This window comes from Chiloscyllium plagiosum, unplaced genomic scaffold, assembly GCF_037043375.1.
Source record: "Chiloscyllium plagiosum isolate Xiang-an unplaced genomic scaffold, Cpla_swu_hap1 HiC_scaffold_9, whole genome shotgun sequence".
NCBI lineage: Eukaryota > Metazoa > Chordata > Chondrichthyes > Orectolobiformes > Hemiscylliidae > Chiloscyllium > Chiloscyllium plagiosum.
The window spans coordinates 112,408,648-112,433,327 of record NW_028270147.1 but is presented as its reverse complement, the minus strand read 5'-3'; the positions used below and the strand labels follow the sequence as shown (position 1 = coordinate 112,433,327).

Here is a 24,680-nt window from a genome sequence, read left to right as displayed (position 1 = left end):
TCATTTAAAAAATGTTCATTGAGGAGTTTAGAGTTAAAATGGGGTTCCTTGGTACTCAATGGGCATAGAGGAATTTTTTTTGTTCATTCATGAAATGTGGACGTCACTGGCTGGCCAGCACTTATTGCCCCTTCCTAGTTGTCCTTGACAAGATGGTGCTGAGGTAGACCCACAATCTCATTAGGGAGGGACTTCCAAGATGCAGTGACAGATTTCCAAGTCAGGATAATGGCCACTGTTTACAAGTTGAGTCACTCACTTACTTAATCTACATATTTTAACTCCAACCAGCATCACGTTTGCAACATTATTACTGACAAGTAGGAAAAAAGGATTACGTGGAGTTATTACCTTTACTTCATTTAAATTCTGTGGGTTCCTCACTCGTTTGAAGAATGAAGAGCTAATTCGGCTTGTCTTCATCCACAGAGCTGGGCTGGCACGGAGGTCGTCAGAAAAGATGTCAACAAAAATTTCTCTTGTAACATTAAGGACAAGCTGGAAGAAGTAAAAGACTAACAGAGAAAAGATTATATTAGATGCGTCCTCTCCACTCAGCAAAAAGCTTATGAGATCATTACAGTGAAAACAAAAGGGAATCCTGTTCAAAATATATAAAATAACAAATGTTTGCTCCACGATCTGAACCAAGGATACATTTCGAAGTTCATTGATTGCAGGAGACAAGGCAAAACAGAGATTAGAGAAGGGGTTTAAAAGGATTGCAAAACTACCAAGGGTAGGTGCAGATATATTAGACAAGATTTCCTGCATAATGCTGAGGAAGGCACCACAACATAAAAGGAGGCAAATCTTTGAAACAAAATGAATGTCTGTGGGACATGCTGTAAATAGAAAGCAAGCTATCATGGCTCCAATTATTAAGGTGAATAATAATCAAATATTGTATTATCAACCAATGGAAACAGCAATAGAAAGTCAGAAACGATGGAGAAGAATTTGAAACAAATACTGAGTGGCTGAAAGGAACACCATATATTATGTAAATAGAAACAGAATCTGTAGATTCTCAGACTGGGATAAGTTATGACAGGTGGGATTTAACGCATAACAGTATGATGATGATGAGGATGATAAATTAATAATGGGAGAGTACAAACTGGAGGAGAAAGGGGCTTTGGATTTTTAGGGAAGGGGCAAAATGGTAAATTGAATTCAATACAGTCATCAGGATCAAGATAATGTTTTTGACATGCTCTGTTATACATATCATCAATCAGAGCTGCTGTGGAGCACTCTTCACCCATACCTTTCTTGCTCAACTGAGAAAAAATAATTTTGTTTTCAAATGCAAAATCTGGGTATCATCTCACAATAAGCTCTTCTGCTCACACTCTCGTCATCCTTCCATTTATAATTCCCAAAGTCTGGGGGTATTTGCAAATCTCCCAGATCATGGCCAAGTTCCTGCCATTTGCACAGCTCCTCAGCTGCTGCATGAACCAATGTCTCAATCTCTACAGCATCTTCAGCAAAAGCAAAGTTATTTTCCCCTTGGATGTTTCGGGGCACATCTTTTAGGGACTGGGGCTCCTGCACTGGGCTGCCCTGTTGCAAAGTACACAAACTGTTGGTCAATCGAGATACTGAAGGTCAGGAACAAAAATGATGGAATTCATTTCAAACCATTAATGAACAATACATGGTTATAATAAACTGTGAAATCAAAGCATGAAAACAGGAGACAAACAAACGAGAATCATCTTTTTATATCTCAGAGTATGTCTGACGTGTCAGACACAGGCTGGAATTCATTTCCAATTTATTCTCAGCCATGTAATGAAAGTCAAGGTTTCCACATGGAGTGAGATCCAGAACATTAAACAGTACATTTTATTAGACTGAGTACTCAAACTCAATACAAAATTTACTTGATGGAGTCAGAACAAATGCTTTATACTCCTTTTTAAGTTTTAAAAGTTTTTGGCCGTAATCAAGGTGGTGAAAATAATCATCTTTACACAATTTCAAAGTATCACAAGTTGTTTCCCTGAGCTTGAAATATAAACTTAGTATGAAAAGAACACATCACACTTATCCATTAGGTAGAATCAATATTCCATTTGGCTCACAAAGAGAGATATCATGGACTATCATGGAATGCGGAGGATGAAAAGAATACAGTTATTGAACTGAAAAGAATACTTTTGGACAGTTCAGGATCAGAAACATTATGATGAAAACAGTGAATATTCTTCAAACTATGCAATCAAAAACATATGGCTTGTTACAAGTAACCATAGAGAAAGTAATGGCCATTTTAAGAAACTGATAGAGATTGTTCAAATCTTTCCTGATTCAGAGTATAAGTATGGAGAATCTCTTTATCTACTAACTGTTGTGTACTTAGGGGAATGAATGATTTCAGACTGAACGTTCTGAGCTTCAGCTTTCCAAAATCAGATCACTTTCAGTTGACTGCTGCACCCCTTTTTATTCCTGCACTTTATAGGGAAACACAAATACTGACAAATCAGAAGAGCACGTGTCAGTTTAGTCAGGATGTTGCTGTGTCAAATCAAAGTGACCCAAGCACCTATTTCAGTGATTTCCGATATTGAATGCTCAGAAAGAAATGGACAGCATGAGAACTTGTCAAGCACTTTTATGAAAGAGCTGCTTGTCCAATCAATGTTAATATGTGCAAACCATAAACCCTTCTGTTCTTCTAATCAGATGATCATTCAGTCTCAGGACTTTGCTTCAGAACACTATGCTGGAAAAATTGCATGCGAACTGAAAAAGCCAGAGATGATTCAAAACTTAGTTTAAAAGATCCTCATTAAAAACACTGCCTCCATTTTAGGGAAGGACAGAAAAGTGCGGAGGAAAAGGTTTGAATTTCAATAGCAATCCTTCAGTTCTAAACTCAGTCATTACACAGTGGAAATAGTCACTAAATCCTTGAGAAATCATCAGGCGTACTTTCACTTATTTTGAGAATTGATACTGAGACACCAGAAATTTTAAGAATATCCCCCACAGCTTGATTTTATCACCCACAAATATATTAACAATTTATCAAGATATTCCTCACAACAGTCTTTTGGGAAAGTGTCCTTGGGAAAGGGGAACACTCAGGGTAATTTCTGAAAATGTTGACGTGCAAAATGTGCCCAAATAAAGTGGAGTTGTATTTTGACATTTGTGACGGAAACAATCACAATCCAACAATTATGTTAAAATATGGGAATTTAATATGCTCTGGGATTATTCATCAAACAATCACATCAATGCTTCAAGACAAATAACACATCTCCAATTCGTAAAATTAAAATCCATCCCAAAACTGGCTCAAAATTAATACTTACAGGTCGAGGACAAGGATCTTGAGATAGTACTTCCTCTTTATCATCAACACTGTCATCTCTTTCAGATGTCTCCAATTGGATGACAGTCTTCTGTTCCTCCTCAAGATCCTTGGAAGGTGACCTGGGTGAGGATTCAACATCCAATTTGAACTTTAATCCTTGATTAGTAAACTGGATCTTCTCAGCTCTTCTCTTCTCTAATATCCCAAGCTGCCAGCATTTAGCCCATATCCTTCTCAACCCTTCCTATTCATATATCCAACTCAAAGCCTTTTATAAGTTAAAAGTTGTAATTGTACACCTCTCTACCACGCAGGCAGCTCATTCCATGTATGCAGCACGCTCAGCCTGAAAATGTTAATCCTCAGGCCCTTTTTAGATCTTCCCCTCTCACCTTAAACCTATGCCCTCTAGTTTTGGACTCCCAAAACCTGGGAAAAAGATCTCGGCTCTTCACCCTATCCAACCCCCTCTACAAAAATCCTTCAGCCTCCAATCATTCAGGGAAAAAATGCTTCAGCCTATTCAGCCTATTCCTGTAACTCAGTCCCAGCAACATCCTTGTAAATCTTTTCTGCACACTCTCAAGTTTAACATCCTTCCTGTAGAAAGGCGATCAGAACTGCGTGCAGTATTCTAGAAATGGCCTCACCAATGTCCTGTACAGCTGCAACGTAATGCCTCAAGCCCGACAGTCAATGTTCTGACCAATGAAGGCAAGCACGCCAAATGTCTCCTTCGCCACTCTTTCTACCTGCAACTCCACTTTCAAGGAACAATGCACCTGCATCCCGAGGTCTCTTTGTTCAGCAACACACCCAGGGCCCGACCATTAACTGTATAAGCTAGTGACTGGATAAAGAACTTAAAAAATAAAATTTGACAGAAAACTTTAAAAATGAAGCAGCCCAAACTGCATGGAGGGAGAATGTCTTCACTTGTGAGGCTGACCTGGACAGGAAGTTAACATTAATGAATCGAATCAGAAATTCAAAACAAAACTTTCTTCCTTGGAAAGGGAACAACATGGAACAACATGACAACTAGTACTGGGAATGCTGAAGTTCAATAGCATGAATATGTTTCGGGGGAAATTGGATAAGTACCTCAGGGGGAAACATACAGAAGGATGCACTGATGGAATGAAACAAAGTGGGAATAGACTTGCATGGAGACGAAATAACTGCACAAATCTGTTGGGCCAAAAGGCACATTTCTCTGATGTAAAGTCACTGCAAAATGTACTGGTCTCCTTAATAAAAGAACAATTTAATCACCAACTAATTTGGACAAAAGGGGTCCCTCTAGGGTATAAAAGACAAATACAAGAGGCATCCCTTCAGAAGGTTACGCAATTAACATCCATTTCTGAAAGTACCTCTGCAGAGAGCACGGTTTAACCTTTGCCTTCTCAGTTTCAGTGGTGCACAGAGTTTTATTTTGTGGTTTGGTGGAGTTTGAGCTGCCAACATCGAGATCTCCACTGACTTCAGCTTGGGCCTTTGCAATAAACTCATCATAGAACTGAAAGAAACATGGAGAGAAGGTGAAATCAAACATTGGGATGATAAGAAGTACACATGACACCACTTTAGTAACTGCATAAGACAAAATCTTTTTTGAATGAACAAATCTAATTTTAGCAATCTGTAAAACAAGTTAACCACAACATTTAGAAAGATTAACAGGGAGACCAAGAAGCCCAGTTGGTTGAATGCGATCAAAACAAGTTTGTTTATTCCTCTCAAGCCACTGCACACACCATTCAACATTACAACAACCTATTTATGCAGCACTTAACAAGTAATAGGCCCCAACGCTGTTTTAATAAAGAATACTGGGACATTGCTCAGGAAGAAGTATAAGGACAGAATACCCAAGACACCATTGGAAAAAGGAAGCTCTTGAAAGTCGGATGAGATGAAGATATGAAGAGGAAATTGGGATGAAAGGTTTGAATGAATGTTTGGAAGAATATAAAAACTCTTATAAATGGCAGAGAAAAAAATCAGACAGAAAAAGCAACCCTGCTCAACCACTTTTCCTTAAGATGGCAAGAATAAAAGTCAACAGCCCCCAACAATTTTTAGTTCAAGGAAATGGATGCTGATTTGGTTTTGAGAACGCAGTATGCAACATGTGAAATGCTCTGAACTCAACCTCTGCAAGGTCACATGTTCCAACCATCCCCAGCTGAAACCTGCAGGGCAGTGGAGGGTTCAATCTCACCTCTAGCTGTTTGATGAGGCTGGCCTCCTGTGCTTTCAACCGCTCCTGTTGACGTTCCTCCTGCTCTTTCTTCAGCTTGTCCACTAAGGACTTGCGCTTCTTAAGTTCGTCCTTCAGTGCATGGATCCTGACCTCAATATCACTCTGGTCTGACGTAATTTCTGTTGAAGATCCACCCAATGGATGTTAACAGGTCTCCTTACAATCAAATTCAACTTGGACACTAACATTAGCGGATAAGAGATATATGCAAACCTGCATAACTCTTGGTGACACTTCTCACAACCTGTTCAACAACTTTAATCAAACCTGCTGAACCTCGTGCAATGGACACATTGATCACTTGGGAGCCACAGTGTCACCAAACACATCAACTCCTCAGACCTACAGTATCACCGTACACACCGGCCGATCACACAGCAGGACTATCTGGGCAGTTAGTAACGGTGAGCATGGTTAGAACCATTTTGAGGAAAAAGCCAAAATGAGAAGCTGGAGACTAAAAGCTTGCAAAAGATGTGCATTTGAAGGACAGGAGAGGAATGGGCTTTGGAAATGAATTCTGCAATTGGGCTACTATACATGGCCATTATTTAAGTTAACTCTGGAAGGGATGCAACAGTCAGAGAAATTAAGACCACAAGAGGTTGAAGGATGATGTTAGACTAAAAGTCACAAAGAGAGACAGGGATTCATCGTGAAGGGCTTTCTTAACTGTGAAAATTAGATTGGAGATGTTGAAAAATTGGGAGGCAAAGTTCAATAAAGGATAGTATGATAATTTTCAGATAAGCGCTCTTTCCAGACTTTTGGAAGTGCTCACATTCATGGAGTATTCAGAAATCTGACCAGAAGAGGATGGAATGGTCAAGTCTCTGGGTGAGAGTTGTGGATGATGAGGCAGGAGGCATGTAACTTTACAGAGACAGGTTTGTGATTAGTAAATGTTGGGTTTACTCGAGGCTGGAATATACTGCTGAGATATAAAGGATGTGGACCAGCTGGGGATAGCAAATGAGAGGCTGGAGTGGCAAAGGAACACAGCTGGAGAGTCAGAAACAGGCAAACCTGTTGGAGTTGACTTTTCTTTGTTGAATACTTCAGTGGTGTGCATTTTTTTCTGAAAGGCTGGTGACATTCTTTCTCCAATTTAGACAGGTGTAACATGACCGAAGTTACAGACCAATGAAATCAAACTTGCACAGGCATTCAGCTCTTACTGTTTCAACTTCAGAGATTCGAAAGGAAACTGACAGAAAGAGATGTTAACAGACAATCTACCACACCGATGCTGACTTAACTCTGGGCTGTCGGCCTCAATTACAGTGACAATACAGTAATAAGCAAAACTAGAGGGAAAACCTCCTGTGACAGAACTCATGTCATCATCCCACCATGCAAGATGGTGGAAGTTGAATTCAATAAAATAAAAAGTCTGGAATTAAGATTCAAATGATAACCATAAATTCATTGTCGATTGTCAGAAAAATCCCATCTGATTCATTAATGTTCTTTCGGGAAGGAAAGTGCCATCTTTACCTGGTCTGGTCTCCATGTGACTCCAGACCCACAGCAATGTGGTTAACTCTTAACTGTTCTACGGACAATCATGGATGGGCAATAAATACTGGCCACCCAGCAATGCCCACATCCCACAAGTGAATTAAAACAAAATTCCCTTAATAAATCCAACAGCAAGGCCATTTGAGGCGTTATTTTCACTTTCACACAAGACAAAGTCTCAAGAATCACCATCCCTCGGTGTTGTGCTATGCTCTCAGCCAAGCAACATTTTTAAACAAAAATTAATACACATCGTGTTTGAGTTTCGAAGCACATCAAATAATTTGAAGAACCTCTGTGAAGCTTGGTCATGTTTGAAATTTCCCACCTGACTGTGTCTCAGAAACAGTTTCATCAGACCAGCTGCCAGATGCTTGGTGGGATTTTAGAATAGGTCTGTCATGCACAGGGATGCTGGAGCTGATTTTCTGGCCATCTTGCTTCGATGTACTCTCAGTCACTTTTGAGGAAGGAGACTGAAACACCAGAGAAGAAAGCAAACATTAGTCCCAGTCTGACATTATTTTCCAAGTTTATGAAAAAGGAATAAGGTGGCATAAGCCAGGAGATTGATTGTCAGCCGCCCTCTGGGTGTCACGATGTCTCAGTGGTTAGCACTGCTACCTCTGAGCACTATGTATCTGGGGACAAATTCCTCTCTTTAGCAACTGTGTGTGTGGAGTTTGCACATTTTCCCTGTGTCTGCATGGGTTTCCTCTCGTTCCAGTTTCCTTCCACAGTCCAAAGACGTGCGGTTAGGTGGATTAGTGACACCACCACTAGGCCATCTAGAATTATGGGAAGAATGAACAATCTCTCTTCCCAAGTTCTAGAATTCTACTTGCTCCATAATTAATAGCACAGCTTTTAAGGTCAAGCCTTTATTGCCCTTTGAACCTGCTTTTACAAATCACCATCCTTCATAGGCCTGCTCCCACTCAAATTACAATTGCTGCTCGTACGCTTAATCTAAAATTAAAAAAATACACTGCCACACACATACCCGCCAACCCAATTCTACCTGTCATCTTTAAACCATTCCTGCTTCTTATCAAACCTCCTCACAGCTTCCTTAACTTTTCCAAAACACTCATCATTCTTCTTATTTTACAATATTCTGATTTTCAACACCTTATGCTCTTGGCACATAATCAAATTATTAAATGAACACCGAAAATAAAAGTGCCCCCAGAAGCAAACCCAGAAACCACGACTTACTTGAACCACTCTGGAACTTCCCCAAATCCTTTTCTATATTTCCACCCTTCTATCTGTTTAAATCCCGTTTGCTACCCCTGCCTTAATTTCTTGCCAATTAATCTTATGCATGACACCCATCATATCTCCACATCTGAAAGTTGAGTTTTTTTTAGTACAGTCATCACTTTTGAAATCTGCTCTGACGCTTTATTTCACAGTTACCTGTTTTCTTCCTATTTTATCTTTAAAAACTTGCATTTATAACAAATCTTTCATATGATAAAACAAACCAAGTCGCTTCACAGAAATAGAATAAAACATGATACTGAGCCTCAGAGATCCAAGGGCAGATGTGAAATCTGTCATACAGTTCTAGTGTCTTGAAGGAGGAAAGTGACATAGACAGAAGTAAAGTTCAGGGAGAGAATTAAAGAGGTCACTGTCTTAGTAACTGAAGGCTTTTCCATTAATGCAGCAATTAAAATTGAAATTCTCAAAGATTTAATTAAAGGAATACAAATAGCTTGCCTGCAATGTATAATCATGTAAATTAATTTAAATGGTGCAAAGACTGGTTCTGGTATTACCCTTCACCAACCGGCTTTCTGGAATAGAACAAGTAGTATAATACAATCGTCAAGTCTGGAAGTAAGACAGACATTGATGAGGCTCCTGCAGTGGGAGAACGGAGGTGGGGCAGAGACAGATAATCGGAGATTCCATAAAGTGCCGAAACAGGCCATTTAGCCTTTTAAGTCCACATCAACCCTCCGAGGACCAGCCCACCCAGAGCCCCCTCCCCTCCAGCTGGATTTCCCATTGCTGATCCACCGAGCCTGCACATATTTCACATGCCTTCACAAAATTCCTATTCTTTCCCACATTACATTTCTCATTCCCCCTCAGAATTCCCATTCTCTGCCACTCCTGTTTCCCATTCCCCTCAGAATTCCCTTTCCCCCAACACCTATATTTTCCATTCATTCTCAGAACTCCCATTCCCTCAGATCTCCCACCCCCTCTCCATACTGTTTCCCATTCTCTCCACTTCCTGTTTCCCTAGGACTGATTTTGAGCGAAGCCAATGATTTTCTATTCACTGCAGCCTTATATGATATTCTTTACTCATTAGAAATAGTTTTTGTAGAAAAAACAATGCAAAACATCTTTTTACCATTTTCCTGTGTGTTGCGACAAAATCCTGGGAATAAACATCATCTATGAAAATACGATGGTCAGGACTGGTGGTCATCCGAAGGGCTGCTGATGGTGATTCCAGAGTCTGAGCAGGTGAACATCTAACCTCCTCAGGAATTGAACTGTCACTGTGGGGCTGGGAGCAAAGTGGCGCAGGACATTCTTCCTCACTGGCTGTGTCTAGAGAAAATACCAATACTTAGAACATTTATACTGCAATAGGTTAACAGTGCTTAAAGTAAGATGCACAATTCAGTATGTCTGTCTTACATGTCCGTCCTCCTTTCAATGTATTCTTTATTTCAGATGCATGTAACAATATCATAAGGAGAGTAGGTTAGAAACAGTTAACCAGAGAAAGTTAAGTTTGCACAGGTCACTGATGAAAAGCACCTTGAGCTAATTCAGATTCTATCAGACATAACTGCTCATTGTCAAAATACTCCGATACAACATTCTGCGCAGTACTGCAGTTACATTCTGCTGCTAATGGTGAGGAATGAAATTAATTATCAATATTGCAAAGAAAATTAGATTTTTCCATGTAAACAAAGTGGCCACATAGCCTTGTGTAAACAACGTCCAAGCTCTCTCACTGATTACAACTTTTGCTGCTTCTCAACTCTGCAAGTGATATGTAACCACCAGCAGTGAAAGGAATTAAAATCTGAAACTTCAGCCTCCCTGAGAGGGTGAGTGGGAAATTATACTGTGCTATTGTGTCAAGGTACCATTGAGAAAGATGATAATTCCAACATCTGACCTATGCTGATTAAATGGATCACGGCAGATGCTTGGGAAATGTGATTTCCTTGAATGAATGAGACAGGCAAAGTAAAAGGCCAGGTTTACACCTTGCTTCTTCTGCATTAATCCAGACTGATGACATTTACACATCAATACATCACCTCACATGTGCCATGACAATCAGCGATACCAAAGTGCAATTGAAAGTAGTCGGAACCACAGTAAATGCATTACTGCCTGGAAGAGAAAACAAACAAACAAGAAACAGAGGCTAACATTACCTTTCGATTCGGGAATCTTCTTCCTTGCCTCTCTCTTTCCCATGAGCTCCTTGTCCCAAGCAGCCAGAGCCTGATTTTCCATTCGCCGGATCGCAGCTTCCTCAGCATCGAGCCGCCGCTTCCACTCCAGCAGCTCCTCTGCATGTCGTCGCCGATGCATCAGTTTCTGCTCCCGTTTAGTGAGGAACCTGATGGACATGCAAGCAGGACGGGGGAGAGAGAAAGGAAGTGTCAGCTAGCTGCTGATATTCATTTCTAAAATCGGACATTAACCTGCAGCTAAAAATGTATAATTCTTACTTTTTAAATTCAACACTGTTTGGGTTATAGTTTCACAACACAAACAAAATTCAGGGCAAGGTCTCCTTGTACACTTCACACATCGTAGAACATTGCAGCACTACTGCATGTAAATAGGCTCAGAGCAGTTAATCAACACATTCAAAAGGATTTCCTCCAAGTTTGCTGACGCAATATTAGTCAAAACAGTCAACTTCAATCTGCAATGTTGATCTTCAAAAAAACTTCAATCTGTCATAAATTTCCCCACCCCACTGCAATTGGTAACCTGGCCCGGCCCAGGGATTGGTACTGGGACATTAGTGAACTGTGATCTCAAAGGAAGCGAGCAAACAAAATTCTGATAGCCTGGTCCTCAAAGTTTAGTAAGAGGTTTGAGACAAGTCAGATGCTATACCTTCTTGCATTTAGCTCAATATCATTTCCTATTTACAGTACAGTGTTTTGCAAAGTATAAAGAATTATGTGCTTTTTTTGCCATGGTGGGGGATTTTTATCCTAGTTTATCACAGTTGCTGCCTCTCGCTCCCCAACAGACACTGAGAGAAGCCCAGTGATGAGACGTAAAGACAGAGAAGTAGTGGTGACAGGAGATCAATGTTTACAAAAAAAGGAGCAAAACAAGAAAAACAAAACAGCTGAGTATCACCCCAAAATTGCTTTATCTTTAGATACTCAAGAAAACCTCACATTATTAAGGAGAAATTCCAAATATTCCATCAAACATTTCTAGCCAACTTCCCTACATCTCTACCTCAACACAACTTGAGGATTCATTAACTTCAAATGGCAACAGAGCTCATCAAAGCCAACCCCAGCTCCATTTCTCTTTCTGACTTAGATAGTGGGAGAATCTCAAGCACTGCCTTCCCAACAGTCCATCCAGAGCTTACAAACCCATCTGATGTTTGTTTAATGTTGTCATTATTGCTGCCTTCACCACCAACTCTGACAGCTCATTCCATACATGTGTGAAAAAATTGCCCCCGAGGTAACTTTTAAATTTTTCCTTTCTTACTTAAGCTCTCTAGTTTTTGACTCCGCTATTGGAACAAATCATAGAATCCCTCAGTGTGGAAACAGGCCATTTAGCCCATTGAGTCCATAATGACCCTTCGAACAGCAACCCACCCAGACTCACTCCCCTACGCTATCAGTGTAACTCTGCATTTCCCATGGCTAATTCACCTAGCCTGCATATCGCTAGGCACTATGGGCAATTTAGCATGGCCAATCCACCTGACATGCATATTTATGGACTGTGGAAGGAAACCCATGCAGACACAGGGAGAATGTGTAAACTCGACACCGTTGCCTGAACGTAGAATCGAACCTGGGTTCCTGGCACTGTGAGGCAGCAGGGCTCGCCATTGAGCCATGGTACTGCCCTCATAAGACCTGTTTACATCCTCTGTAGTGTACGCAATTGCCTTCATAGGATAAAAAAGCTTACACAATGATGTCAAGCTGATAATTCCACCAGGAAAAACAATTCCTGCAACATTGCATGTACCTCCAGTTTCCCAACACACTCCACTGAAAGGCAAAGCAAGCTTTGTACCAGTGAAAGTTTTCACATTGCAATCCCATTCTGAGACTGTTACACCAGGGCAATGGGTGTAAATAAAGAAGATGAGGGTAAGAAAAAAGCTCCACCACTTGGAGACCAGTAGCAGTGAGGCCATATTGATGTTTTGCTGCCCCAGTCACAGGGTCAAACATGACAACACCTCAGGGGGGATAATTAGAAACACCATATGCAGCAAACACACTGTCTTTGAAAAACACAGTTAAATGGACTTCTTCTATTTATCTCTGTTCAGAGCCACTCTGTCTCTCTCTTTCTCATCCTCTCTATAACATCACCAGCTGACAAATGAGCTGGTTGGCTTGCCAGCCTTTCACAGCAATATGCCTTATAAGGAACCATAAGTGATATTACTTTTCATCCATATGACTGCGCATCTTCTTCAGTTTTTGCATGATGCTGCTGGTCTCACTGCCTGAAATCGAAACAGAGGAGGGACTCCACATCTCCGTATCTGTTTGCAGGAGACTGGAAGTGGGGCTCACTTTGGAAACATTCTCCACTCCTGGTTGTTCTGCATCCCGCTGCTCCTGTCGAGTTGGAACCTGAGAAGATACCAAGATGAATGCATGGAAAGTTAAGTTTGTTCCTAAAAGGAAACAGCTCTGGAATTCGTTGCAGTGAAACACAGATGAGATTCAAAGACTGGTTGCTGCAACTAAGCAACACCATTTCCTTTCAGGCAGGCAGAGCGTTTCATTAGTTTTGAATTAATTGAGCTTTAATTAATTGAAAATTTCAAAAGTGAGACTGATTTTTTTGATTGTTGGGAATGTTTATTCAGGGAAACTGATTAAGGGAGGGAGATGTAGATCAATTATAATAGAAGTAAGTGCAAACAGATGAGTGGCTCAACAACCTTGTCCCATTCCTATGCACATGATCAAGTGCAAAAATGTTTTGACACCTTTGTAGGATATGCTGATAACAGGTAGGAGCCAGATTACAGGGAGTGAAAGAACAGAAGCACAGATACATTGGGCTGAAAGCTCCATTTCTTGTGCTGTCACTTCTACAGAATGCAGAATAAAACACGATAGCGATGAATACAGAGGATGGTATTCTCGGCAGCAGCAGGTATTCCTGCATATACAGCTTTAGGTTGCAGAGATTCGGACTCTACATAAGGGAACATGTGAACATATTATCAACTTAATAAAAGTACCGAGGCTTAAGTTGATGTTTCTCAGTGGCAGACAAACCATTCTTACATCTTTTCTGTAAAATATTAAAAGTTTTATTTATATTGCAATGATAATATAGACCAGAAACCTGGCTGATAGCAAGCTTGGATTGAAAGTGATCACCCATCATTCATGCTGCTGAGTAAGTAATTCCTTACTTTAATAGTAACCTTGCATTGAACAGTTCAGGAGTTTGCAAATGGTGGGATACGAACCAACTTGCTCTCCCCAGCGGATTTGAGTTTCTCCTGAATTTTGATGGTGGTCTGGAGCATATGTTGAATCTCCTGCTATTTCAGAATCAGCTGCCTCGCCCTGTGAGCAGCTTTGTTGGCTTCTTGAAGATGCCTGATTTCAGCCTGTGATGAAATTGGATGCAATGTATTACCATGTTAGAGACCAACCAAACCCGTCTTTACATCGTCAATAAATTTATTTTGACGACAGAGTACAGACAAAAATGAAGTCAGGGCACACAACTCCATAACCCATTTCTAAGTTGCACAGTTTCCAGGTGGCACTGTGCAACTTTTACAACTTATAATGCTTGGTCTTGATGAAAACTTTGTGTTTTTCTTCGACAAAATGTTTTGTTAACACAAACTCAAACAGTCAAGTACTCCAGGTGGAAAATCATCATGAAAGAGTTACTCACATTCTTTTTCGACAACTGATGCCTAACTTTGAGTGAGCATTTCTGATTTTATTTCAGGAGGTTGCTTCCTGGTCTGTGGTGAGTTAACCTGAGTTCTCAAACCTGAAAAACTGTCCTCAGCAGCCAAGTACTTTGCAGAAGAGAAAGATGATGAATAGCAGATTTCCGCTTTCGAGAACTGCACATTAGCTCTTGCAACTGGGCAAGTTGGAAAGTGTTTCTGGATTAGTGGTGCTGGAAGAGCACAGCAGTTCAGGCAGCATCCAAGGAGCTTCGAAATCGACGTTTCGGGCAAAAGCCCTTCATCAGGAATAAAGTTGGAAAGTGTGCCTCAGTTGAGTGAATACAGAATCTGGCAAATCTGTAGTGGGTCCAACAGCAAATAACGTAACATTCCAAGTCTGCGTGACACTGCCTGACACTGCGAGATTGGTAAAACCTCTGCCAACAAAAATCAGCAACTTGTTGAGACCATCACTATATTTTTCTCAGTTTTGGTTTGGAACTGTGAGCTGAAGTTAAGAATTGAACTTTGAAAAGCAACTTGTTTTAAAACAACCGAATAAGGCTCAGTCATTTATAATACCAGAGTTGATTTTACTCCCCTTCTTGAACAAGGGGACAACATTTGTTATCCTCCAGTCTTCTGGCACTATTCCTGTAGACAATGATAACATAAAGATCAAATCTCAAGGTTCTGCAATCTCCTGCCTCAATCCCGTCTAGTCTAATAGCCTGCATCGCAGTATTCTCCTCGACAACACTATCTTTTTCTGGTGTGAATACTAACAATATTCATTTAGTGCTTCCCCATCTCCTCGGACTCCATGCACAACATCCCACAACTATCCTTGATTGGCCCTGATCTTTCTCGTCATTCTTTTCTTCCTGATATACTTATAGAATGCTGTATGGTTTTCCTTGATCCTATCTGCCAGTGATTTTTCATGTTTCCTCCTGGCTCTTCGTAGCTCTCTCTTTAGGTCTTTCCTCACTAACTTGTAACTCTCAAGCTCCCTAACTGAGCTTCACGTCTCAACATAAGCCTTTTCTTCCTCTTGACAAGAGATTCAACTTCTTTAGTAAACCACAGCTCCCGACACATGTTATAATGATGCTGGAATTTACAGACAAACTTGGATAAATCTGCCCAAGTAGATCACACAGTTTCACCACTGCTGAATTAGCAACTAAACCAGAAAGAGAATGATCAGGGTTTTAAGATTTTATTAAACAGCAAATTCCTCTTAATATTTTATAACTTTAATGCCCCTCCATGCTTGTCATACTCAATTTGGAGAAAATTTCTTTCAACAAGATATTGCTTATGCTCACAAATTCAATAAGGGTATTTTAAAAGAAAATCTGGAAATAAAAGGTTGGTGTCAGTAAAAGTGTCCACAAAGATGTTGAGCAGCCATAAAAACCCAACTAATTCATGGAGGGACTTTGAAGAAGGAAATCTTCTGCCCACAGCTAGTATGGCATATGTGACTACAGTGTTACGGCAGCATGGATGGCATGCACACCATACCTACCAAGCATTGACCATCTCTTGCAATCCTTTTGATATGAAGTGGTATTATCATCACTGCTTCCCTCACAATTAACACATTAGAGTTACCCTCGACCTGAAACTGAACCTGATCAGCTATACAATACTGTGTCAACAAAACCAGGTCAGAAGCTGAAAGTTCTTCACTAAGTAACTCACTTCCTGTCTCCCCAATACATGCCCTAGAAACATAACATCAAATAGAATGTAGCAACCTGCTTGATCAGCATCACATTCACCAATCTCGACATTCACGTCCTTCACCAATAAACAGTGAGAGCTATGTGCACTACATGATGCACTGCAGGAACTCACTCAATTCCTTCAACAGCATCTTCAAAGCCTCTGACCTCTACCACCTAAAAGGACACAGACAATAGATAACATGGTAACACCATTACTTGTAAGTTCCTCTCCATGCCACACAACATCCTGACTGAGCAATATACCATTCCTTCACTGCTATCGGATCAAAATCCCAGCTACTCCTTTCCTGTCAGCATTGTGGTTGTACCTGTAGCAGGTGAACTGCAGATGTTTGAGGAAATGGCTCCCTATCACCTTCCCAAGTGCAATGAAGGATGGACAACAATACTGGCCTTAACAGCGGCGAAGAAATCCATTGAAATAATTTGTTTAAATCTGTTCGCCGAGCTGGAAGTTTTTGTTGCAAACGTTTCGTCCCCTGGCTAGGCGACATCATCAGTGCTTGGGAGCCTCCTGCGAAGCTCTTCTTTGATGTTTCCTCCGGTGTTCATTGTGGTCTGTCCCTGCCGCTTCCGGTTGTCAGTTTCAGCTGTCCGCTGTAGTGGTTGGTATATTGGATCCAGGTCGATGTGTTTGTTGATGGAGTTTGTGGATGAATGCCATGCCTCTAGGAATTCCCTGGCTGTTCTCTGTCTGGCTTGCCCTATGATAGTAGTGTTGTTCCAGTCGAATTCATGTTGCTTGTTGTCTGCGTGTGTGGCTACTAAGGATAGCTGGTTGTGTCGTTTCGTGGCTAGTTGATGTTCATGTATGCGGATTGTTAGCTGTCTTCCTGTTTGTCCTATATAGTGTTTTGTGCAGTCCTTGCATGGTATTTTGTACACTACATTAGTTTTGCTCATGTTGGGTATCGGGTCCTTCGTTCTGGTGAGTTGTTGTCTGAGCGTGGCTGTTGGTTTGTGTGCCGTTATGAGTCCTGTAGTGTACAAAATACAGTCTTGCATCAATCTGTTCCAGAGCCCTGAACTCCAAACCTAACAGCACTTGCAAGTTGATATGTTTATATTGACCAAGCAGACTGCAGTGGCTCAAGGCAGCTCACCACCATGACCATTTCGAGGATGAGGGATAGTAAATAAATACCAGCATTACCGGAAACATCCCAAATTCAAAGAACAAACTTAAAAATTCAAAAAAAATGTCAAAAATGCATTCATTTTACTCATTCCAAACAGTGATAAGGAGAAAGATGATGTGCATATCTAGATTCTGCACAACAGCCTCACTGCAATGAGAAAAGACAACAGCTTTCCCCCTTCTCCGGAAAGTATAACTAGAAGTATCTGCACATTCTTACATTGCATTTTTGAAAGGCTATTCAGCCTAACATCACTGCATAGGTCAGCTACTCACTTTTTCTGGTGCTCCAACCAGGCCAGCTGTGTTTGGTCTATTCCTTCAAGGCTTGTTCTCGCAGTTTGAGGAGTGATACCTGGTGCTGTGCACGCATCTCCTCCCCCTCCATGTATTGTCGCACCATCGCCATGGTGAATTTAGAGAAACTGTCTTGACCTCCTGAGAAGGGCATGCTCAAATCATGCTGAATAGTGAAAGACAGGAGAACAAACAGTACAGACTGAGGTGATCTGCTTCCCCTGACCCAAGCAAAACTTGCTCCATAATCCACGAAAACTCAGGACTGACTGCAGACAACAACAATTAAAAGTAGCTGGAGTATCATGAGACATGCCAATCATGCTGCATCACAAGTGATCCCAACAAACTATCCCAATATTTATCAGGATAAGTAAATGCTGACTGTCTTATTTCATCATCTGTAAAACACATTAAGACTGGCAAAGTCCCTCATACTGATAATTTTCTGGTCAGGACTCCAGTTACCAAATTGCTGCCGATAAAAAAACCAAAAACAGAATAGGAGTTGCACGTACAGAGAATAAGGGTGTCATGGTTACATCAACATTAACCAGGAGGAGGCTATTTAGCTTCTTGAGCCTATTCCACCATTCACCCAAATCATGGTAATCTTCAACATCATGACAAATCCCTGTCTTTATCCCATAATCCTTCAGCATTTTGGTTAAAAATCTACCAATCTCAGATTTAAAATTTGTAACTGATTTCAAATCAATCATTGTTTGTGGAAGTGAGTTTCAAACTTCATCCATTTCCATGTGCAAAAGTGTTCCACAATATCACACCTCAATGTTCTGACTCTCACATTTTATCTATTCAATCTCTCTTCTTAAATTAAGCCTCGGAGCCCAAGTATCACTTCAGTAAGTCTACATTGCACTTCCACCAAGAGTGATACTCTTCTTAAGCCATGGTGCCCAGCCCTGACGGCTTGGACTGACTAGGTTTTGAACTGCTGAAGCATGACTTCTAATCCTTTGTTTTCGAGTCTTCTTTGGACATAAATGTCAACATTCCACTGGCCCCTTGATCACTTTTCTGAGCCTGTTTGTGACATTTTCATGAACTGTATGCAGCTGGATCACCCCCATCAAGTTTCTTTAAACTCCACTGTCTCTCAATTTTCACAATCAAGAAATATCCTATTTTGATCCAACCTCTCACTTGCCGACACAAACTCATCTGTAGATTTTTCATTTACTTAATCTATCAAGATTGCTTTCTGATTTTATGCTTCCATCTACCGACACTCGAGATCGCTGCTAATCTGTAGAGAGGCCCCAAATTTTGAATGTGGCTTTCCTTTCATTATGAATAGTGAATAGATAGGGCACCAACATAGATCCATGCAGAATATCACCAACCATATCCTTCCAATTAGAATATCTCTTATTATCTGCACAAATGTCTTTTGTTTAAATCAAATTCCTCTGCAAGCACCACTTGTCTTTTACATCTGATTACCCCCACCTTTAATGGACAGTAGAAAGTTGTAAATTCAGGGACATTCTTAGCAGTCAAATTTAGCTTGTGTTTACCTGACGAGGTGAGCAAGGAATCCCAGTAAATATTAATCTCTCTCTTCACTACATGGTAACTTGATCACAAAGATTAACAATGCAAAAGATTTATTCCTCTTCAAGATTTATAAACTCTGGTAACATTGTTAGCGAGTGGTACTTATCTTTTAAAAAAAACAGCCCCTGCCCAACACTTGCCTTACACTCATTGCCCCATCTACTCCTCATCCTCTACATCTGAATCTCATGGCAAGATACCTAGAACATGGAGAGGAGCAACTATTCCAAGCACTGAGATCCCACTAATTGGCACCACCACTCACCCTTGGCTAACCCATGGGAGAACTCACTTTTACAGCTACTGAAGCCGATTGATCCTGCAGTATGTCCTCATCAGAACCATCCAGCTGGCTGCGTTTCTTCCCCATATTAAAGCAGCGATGGCTCTTTGATGGCAGAAGGGAAATGGAAGGATTTCTCTTCAATCTCATCTTCAGTCATTGACTCATCGAACTTAAGGGAGTATTCAGTGGCAAGAGAAGCAGAGTCTGGACAATAAATGATTGACATTGTTCTTTGTTATTTTCCATTGCTCACTGAAAGATTTAGAACTTGAACATGAAGTTAAAGGCCGAGCTAGAATCCTTGGATTCGTTATCTGCTCAAGGAGCAGAGTTGGGTTACAATTATTGATTCAACACAACTGTTATGTTGAATCACACATTGTTTAAGGGGACATGAGGAAGTTTCCGTATGCATAACCACAGATCCAAGGGGAACACAAGAAAGTTGGATTGAATAGCTTAAGCATATGACTGAATAAAGGAATCTTGAAATAAATCAGTGCAAGACAGGTTACTATTTGACCCACATATCCTTTGGGTATGGAAGGGGTGCTTACGTGACAATTGATTTGGTTGATTTGAATCACCTAACTGAAGAGATACCATTCCCCATTTAAGTCATGAGATCAGGTGAAGGACAAAACATCATTTAGATTTGATGAAGTCTGTTTTTTTCCCACTTGTCGCACATTGAATGGGCTTCTTCCTCTTGAGGGACTGTGGGCTGTAGTGTGCGGTCATGGCTCGCAACTTACTGTCCCCCGGTGCATCCTCTCAAATTTTTAGTTGATGCAGTCTTTAAATTAATGGCTCCTGGGGTATGCCATATATTTATAGAAGGAGACTATAATTGTCTCATGGACCCTGGGGTGGACAGGATGCCAAGGGAGCTGTTGGGTACACCTCTGCAGGCGAGACAGTTAGTGGACTTTGTGAGGAGTTGGGGCGAGTGGATGTGTGGAGGTGCCCCCACCCAAATGGGAGGGACTTTACCTTTTACTCCAACCCGCACAAGTGCCACACAAGAATTGAAATGGTCTTTGTTCCGTCGCTTTGTTTGGACTTGGTGTTAGCCTGCAGGATTGGGAACATAACTATTTCGGACCATCTGGCAGTATATTTAGATGTTAAGATCAAAGGTAGTGCAGGAGACACATGACAATGGTGCACGAATCCATTTCTGTTGAAGGATGACAACTTTGTACAGTATATCACAAGAGAGTTCAGGGTTTTTTGGGTCTTCAATCAGGCTACAGCGAGTCACCCATCAGTGCTCTGCGAGACCACCAAAGCATTCTTAAGGGTATGATTATTTCACACTTGACAATAAGAAGGAGGCAGAGAGGATAGCAGCAGCTGATACTTGAGGCCTGGCTGAAGGCAGCCAAATCGGCACATTAACGCAGACCTTCCGGGTTCAAATTGCAACGGGTCACGGCTCTCCGGGCTGTTCTGGACTCAGCGCTCACACAAGTGGCTAAGAGAGGGGTCTCCTTTGCAAAGCAAAGGCTGTTTGAATATGGGGATAAGCCAGGTAGATCCCTGGCTTACCTGGCTCGGAAGGAAAGTGCTCCACAGTCCATTGTGTTTACCAGGGAGAGAACTGGCAATATCACTCGTGAACTGAGGAAAATCGATGCAAGATTCCAGGAGTTCAATGCAGAGTTATACCGGTCAGAGGGTAGGGGGATGGAGAAGTGAGAAGGGAATCCTTTTTTGAAAACTTGGACCTCCCTGGTATAAACACAGATCAGGCCTCCCTTTTAAATGTACCTCTGACAGTACAAGAGGTGCAAAAGGTGGTAAGGCAGCTCCAAGGTGGTAAGGCACCTGGTCCAGACAGATTCCCATGTGGATTTTATAAGGAGTTCATACACATGCCAGCTGAACCACTGCTGGAGCTGTATAGTCATTCCTATGGCCAGGACTGTCTTCTGCTCTCTCTTACAGAGGCTAATATCGCTCTTATTTTAAAGAAAGGAAAAGATACTGAGGATTGTGCATTGTATAGACCCATCTCGTTGTTGAACGTGGATTTAAAAATTCTATCAAAGGTGTTAGCTCTGAGACAGGAGAAGGTGCTGCCTGTTATTATAAATTAGACGGGTTTTATCAAAGGCTGCAGCTCCTCCAACAACATCAGGCGGGTATTGAACATAGTGCAACTATGTCAGCAGAGAATGATTCCGGGTTTGGTGGTCTCCCTGGAGGCAGAAAAGGCTTTTGATCGGGTGGAATGGTCGTATCTCTTTGCTGTTCTAGATCGTTTTAGTCTGGGAAGGGCCTTCGCCAGGTGGGTGGCAGTGTTATATAAAGACCCCAAGGTGGCAGTTATCACGAATGGGGTTAACTCGAGCAATTTTCATGTGGGGAAGAGCAGCTGACAGGGATATTCCCCTGTTATTGCTACTGTTTACCTTTGTACTTGAAGCACTGGCGGAGGCTGTCCAAAAAGACCCTGAAACACTGGCACCGACGGTGGGATTTGGGGATCAAAAATCACTCTCTATGCAGATGATGAGAGAGAAAAAGACCTTGACTATTTACACTATCCATGCCCCTTCTTGATTGTATAAACTTCTACAAAAACGCTTCAGTCTCCAATGCTCCATGGGAAAAATGCTTCAACCTATTCAGCCTCTCCCTGTAACTCAGTCCCAGCAATCTCCTTGTAAATCTTTTCTGCAACCTCTCAAGTTTAACATCCTTCCTAAAGAAAGGCGATCAGAACTGTATGCAGTATTCTAGACGAGGCCTCACCAATATCCTGTACAGCTGCAACGTAACACTTCAACCACTCCAGTCAATGTTCTGACCGATGAAGGCAAGCACGCCAAATGCCTTCTTCACCACCCTCTCTACGTGCAACTCCACTTTCAAGGAACTATGCACCTGCATCCCGAGGTCTCTTTGTGCAGCAACACACCCAGGGCCCGACCGTTAACTGTATAAGTTAGCGATTGGATAGAGAATTTTAAAAATTAGATTTGATAGAGAACTTTAAAAATGAAGGTGCTTGAAGTATATGGAGGGAGAAATGTTTTCACTTGCGTAGCTGACCTGAATAGGAAGTTAACATTAGTGGATCAAATCAGACATTCAAAACAAACCATTCTTCCCTGAGAAAGGTGACAACATGGAACTTGCTAGTACCAGGAATGCTTTAGTTGAATAGCATGAATGTGTTCAAGGGGAAATTGGATAAGTACCTCTGGGAGAAATGTACAGAAGGATGCACTGATGGGATGAGACAAAGTGGGAGTACACTCACATGGAGACTAAATAACTGCACGAATCTGTTGGGCCAAAAGGCACTTTTCCCTGCTGTAAAGTCTCTGCAAATGTACTGCTCTCCTTCACTCAAGAAACATTTAATCACCAAATAATTTGGACAAAAGGGGTCCCACTCAGGTATAAAAGAGAAATACAAGAGGCATCCCTTCATAAGGTCACACAATTAACATCCATTACTGAAATTACTTCTGCTGAGACAGCGGTTTAATCTTCAGCTTCTCAGTAGCAGTGGAGTACAGAGTTTTAATCGGCGGTTTGGTGGAGGTTGAGCTGGCAACATCAAGATCTTTACTGAGTTCAGCTTCGGTCTTCTTCACAAATTCACCATACGACTGAAAGAAACATGGAGAGAAAGTGAAATCAAACATTGGGATTTAAAGTAGTACACATGACACTACTTTGCCGACTGCACTGAATTCAATGTACTTGTGAATATTCTTAAACTTTTGTGGCAACTAAGGAATAGTAGGCCTTGATTTTCGGCAAATTACTGCAGTGAGGACAAGTTTTCAATTCAACCAGAAAGTTGAAGATAAAGCCTTTGCCATTTGAAATAATAGAAAATTCAGATGTAGGACGCAGTGTTCATAGTCATGATGCAGTGGTACAATATAAAACTGAACAGTTGCTAAACTGAAACACTTACCAAAATATGGTCCATCCAATCATGTTTTCTCCTGTCAAATGTCTTCATCTTCTGTCAGCCTGTCTTCTGATATTGCTCCTGGTAGAATCCAAACAACTTCATAACCTCATTAGAAATGAAGAAATGGATAAAAACACAGGAGAAATGGCAGTTGTTGCACACACCCTAAATACACAGACAAAACAACCCACAATCCATTATCCTTGCCCAAAACTGCTCAGTCAAGCCTTTGACTCTTGGGCCTTTGGACTCTTTCCCCCATTCTGAATGATGTAAAATTGGATGAAACGCAAAGCATGTTCTATTCAACAAAAATCTACGGAATGCTTGAAAATGTAATTATAATTGAAGTGAACAATATCAGTGAGATCCAAAAGCATATTCTAAACAACTCTAAGGGAATATGCAATACTCCCAGACTGTGAGAAGGTTTGACATTTTACTTTACCTCAGACCTAGACTGAGAAATGATTAATTATTCACTTAACGATTTACTGCATTATATGGTTCAGCACTTTGCCAACAGCATCTTCTAAGAGGTCTCTGCTCAGGCAAATTCCAAAAATGTTCCGCCTTTATAATAGACTGTAGATAGATAACTCAACATCAGCGCTGTGGGAAGTCTCACCATAAACATTGGGGCTGACATGGATTCATACAGTGGTCCCAGCATTTCAGGAAGGTCAAATCATTCTCAGTTTAACAGATGAGTTCATCTTAACTTCAGGAACTGAAGTTGAGTGAGATGAAGTAATACATTGAGTGGATAAGAAAAGGAATTACACCTGAAATTGTAAGTTCCTAATCAGATCAGAGAAAAATGCCACAAAGTACTCAAACATACAGGCCATTTAAAGTGACAGATATGGCCATTAAAAGAAACCTGGCTCTTCCAACTGCACACAAACAATTTAAGCCACATTAAGTTGCATAAGATCTGAGAATAGTTTGGTCAATTTTGGGAACCTCAACACATTACAAATTCAGACTGAAAAGTGCAACCTTTAAGGCTTTCTTCATCTGAAAATTATGGAGTGACCTGTGGAAGATAAGATTCTGGAGAGTCTTAAGATGATTAATAATCATGTAGTGTATTATCAACCAATGGAAAGACAGAGATGATACAGAAGAATTCAAAAAAGAGTGACTGGAAGAGACACCATATATTATGTAAATAGAAACAGAAAATATAGATTCTCAGAGTGAGCAAAGTTGTGACAGATGGGATTTAATGAATAACAGGATGATGATGATGATGATGATGATGATGATGCTAAATTAATAATGGGAGAGTACAAACAGTGGAGGATAAAGTGGTTTGGACTTTTAGGGAAGGGGCAAAATGGTAAATTGAATTCAATGCTGTCATCAGAATGTTTTTAACATGCTCTGTTATACATA

The 24,680-nt window shown here is 41.0% G+C and overlaps 1 pseudogene; it reads right to left on the bottom strand.

The window, feature by feature from the left end:
- LOC148149255 (centrosome-associated protein 350-like) overlaps nt 1–24,680 on the bottom strand; it is a 1,171,865-nt pseudogene that overhangs the window by 628,885 nt on the left and 518,300 nt on the right.